The following is a 3,793-nucleotide window of genomic DNA, read 5'->3' as shown; positions in this document are numbered from 1 at the left end:
TTTTCTTTCATGTATCTTTCCTTTTGTGTCATATCTAGAGCCATTACCAAACCCAGGGCCATATAGATGTTTTTCTTGTTATCTTATAGGAATTTTATAGTTTTGCATTTTATATAGGTCTTTGATACATTTTGAGTTAATTTTTATGGAGGTTATAAAGTTTGTGTCTAGATTTATTGTTTTGTATGTGAATGTCCCTTTGTTCCAGCATGCTTTTTTGAAAGGACTGTCTTTGGTCCTTTGTCAAAGATCAGTTAACTGGGGCTGGGGATGTGACTCAAGCGGTGGCACACTCGCCTGGCATGCATGCAGCCCAGGTTCGATCCTCGGCACCACATACAAACAGAGATGTTGTGTCTGCCGAAAACTAAAAAATAAATATTAAAAAATTCTCTCTCTCTCTCTCTCTCTCTTAAAAAAAAAGATCAGTTAACTGTATTATGTAGTTCTGTTTCTAGGTTTCTATTATTTTTCATTAATCTATTATATATTTGCTCATCAATACAATATTGCCTTGATTACTATAATTTTACATTAAGCCTTGAAGTCCAATAATGTCAGTCCTTTAGCTTTGTTCTCTTTCAATATTATGTTGACTATTCTTGGTTTCTTGTCTGTCTCTATGAACTTGAGAATCACTTATCAATATTCACAAAATAATTTGCCTTGATTTTTATCAGAATTGCATTAAATCAATAGTTCATATTGGAAAGAAGTGACTGACATCTTGACAATATTGAGTCTTCTAGCCATGAACATGCAATATATCCTCATTTATTTAATTTGTCTTGGATTTCTTTCACCAGACTTTTTGTTTTAGTCAGCTTTTTCACTACTGTGACCAAAAGACTGGTTTCAGAGGTCTTAGTCCATAGATAGCTGATTCCATTCCTTGGAGCTTAAGGTGAGGCTGAACATCATGGCAGAGGGATGTGGTGGAGGGAAGCAGCTCAAGACATCACAACAAGAAACAGAGAGAGACTCGGCTCAGCTCACTAAATATAAACCCCAAAGCCATGCCCCCAATGCCCACCTCCTCCAGCCACACCCTACCCACTTCAGTTACCACTCAGTTAATCCTTATCAGGGGATTAATACACTGATTTAGTTAAGGCTCTCATGAACCAATCATTTAACTTCTAAACTTTCTTGTATTGTCTCACACATGAGCTTTTGGGGGATACCTAATATTTAAACCATAACACTTTTGGAGTTTTCCTTATAAAAATCTTATACATATTCCTTTAGGCTTATACTTAAATATTTAATTTTGGGGGGATACTAATGTAAATGCCAATTTTTATAAGGTTTCTTTTTTAAAAATCTATTTTTAGATATTGACAGACCATTATTTGTATTTATTTGTATGTGGTGTTGAGAATCGAACCCAGTGCCTCACGCATGCTAGGCAAGTGCAGTACCACTGAGACACAAACCCAGCCATGTAAATGCCATTTTTTAAAAATTTTAAATTCTACTTGTTCATTGCTGGTATATAGAAAAGCATTGACTTTTGTATATTAACCTTGTATTCTACAACCTGCTGTAGTCACTTACTAGTTCCAGGAGTTTTGTTATTGTGTTTTGAATTTCCATTGTCACAAGTTGTTTTTTTTTTTTTTTTTTACTAAATAGGAATGCAATTGCTTTTTGTTTACTGACTTTGTTATCTTTTCACTTTGCAGAATCATTGATCAATTTTAGTTGTTTATTTTCCCTTTTTTTGTAGATAATTTGGACTTTTCTACATAGACAAGCAAGTTATCTGCAAATAACATTTTTTCTTCATTTCCAATTTATATATATATGTGTGTATATATATATATTTTGCCTAGAGCAGTTACTAGGATATCTACTAATATGTTACAATGATAAGAGCAAACATCTTTGCTTTTTCCTGATCTTAGTGGAGAAAGCATTCAATCTTTCTATAATAAGTATGTTAGCCATAGGCTTTTTATATCATGGATGGGTACTGAATTTTGCTGTGCTTTTTCTGTGTTAACTGACATGACTTTATTTTGTACTTTCTTGATTATGTGGGTTATATTGATTGGTTATTGGATATTGAACCAGCATTGCCTAACTGGAAAAAGTTATATTTGTTTATGGTATACATAAATTATTTCCATCTTGTTATTTTGGTAAAAACACTTAACATGAGATCTACCCTCCCAATAGTTTTTTCAGTGTACAATATTGTTGGCAGTAGGTACAATGTTGTACAGCACATTTCTAGAACTTATCTTACTTAACTTTATGCCTATTGGTTAGTTGTGGCTCTTCCCCCCCCCTTCCCAACACCTGGCTACTAGCATTCTACTCTTTGATTCTGTGATTTTGGGGTGTGTGTGTGTGTGTGTGTGTGTGTAATCTATCTATCTATCTATCTATAAATATATATAAATAATATAAATGGAATCATAGAGTCTTTTTGTGTGATGGGCTTATTTCGCTTGGCATAGGTACTCAAAGTTTATCCATGTCATCACATACTACAGAGTTTTTTTTTTTTTAAGGCTGAGTAATATTTTGTTGTGTGCATGTAGCATATTTGCTTTATCCATCTGTCTGTTGTTGGACTTTTAGGCAGTTTCCACCTATTAAAAGAACATTGGTTGGGGGCTGGGGTTGTGGCTCAGTGGTAGAGCACTTGCCTTGCACAAGTGAGGCACTGGGTTTGATCCTTGCAGCACATAAAAATAAATAAATAAAGATATTGTATCCATCTACAACTTTAAAAAGAACAATGTTGATCCCCATACGGGCCACCAAATGCCGCAGTCTGGCTGGGCACAATTCAGGAACCACTTGTCAAAAGAAACGAACTTTATTTTTAGAACACACACACACCACACCACACAGCTCTTCAGGAAAAAACCCTCAGAGCTCAACTGCCACCACCAGCTTCCCACAAGCCTCTCAACCTCCCCCACTCCTCCTGCTCTTGAGGCCGATTGGCTGGGTCGCGTGGGCAGAGCCAAAAAAAGTCCCCCAGTGAGCAGCTCCGTGGTCTGAAAGGGCAGGGAAACAGCCCAATGAGCTTAACCGCAGAGGAGCCAATCAGTTGGCAGCTGGAAGTTTGCTGGCAGCTGGAAGTTTGCTGAGGCCCCTTTGGCTGTGGCTCTCAACAGTATCCATCTATAACTTTAAAAAGAACATTGTTGGATTTGGTTTGCTGCAATTTGCTATTATTTTGTGGAGGATTTTTACATCTAATTTCATGTGTGCTACTGATTTTTAGTTTTTTTGTGTAGTTTGGTTTTGGTATTATGGTAATAATGACCTCCCAGTGGTTTAGGAAATGCTCTTTGTGGTTTGTTTATTTTCTAGAACAGTTTATGTAAATTTATGTTAATTATTTAGCTACAGTTAAACAATCTGGGCCTGGAGATTTCTTTCTTCTTAGATATTTATTTTTCAGTTGGAGTTGGATGCAATATCTTTATTTCATTTATTTATTTTTATGTGGTGCTGAGGATTGAACCCAGGGCCTCACATGTGCTAGGCAAGCACTCCACCACTGAGCCACAACCCCAGCCCCTGGAGATTTCTTTTTCAGGATCTTTAAAATTATGAATTTATTTTTTTTCATTGTAGGATTATTCAGATATTCTACTTCATTTTACTTGTGTTTTGTTAGTCTGTCATTTTCAAGGAATTTGCCTATTTCTTTTAAGTTGTTGAATATGTGAAAATTAAATTGTCATGTTTCTTTATTATATTTTAATGGCTGCAGGATCTGTAGTAATATCCTCTATTTCATTCCTGTTGTTGTTGATTTGTATGTTCT

This window comes from Callospermophilus lateralis, chromosome X, assembly GCF_048772815.1.
Source record: "Callospermophilus lateralis isolate mCalLat2 chromosome X, mCalLat2.hap1, whole genome shotgun sequence".
Taxonomy (NCBI): Eukaryota; Metazoa; Chordata; class Mammalia; order Rodentia; family Sciuridae; genus Callospermophilus; species Callospermophilus lateralis.
Note: the sequence above shows the minus strand (reverse complement) of the source record.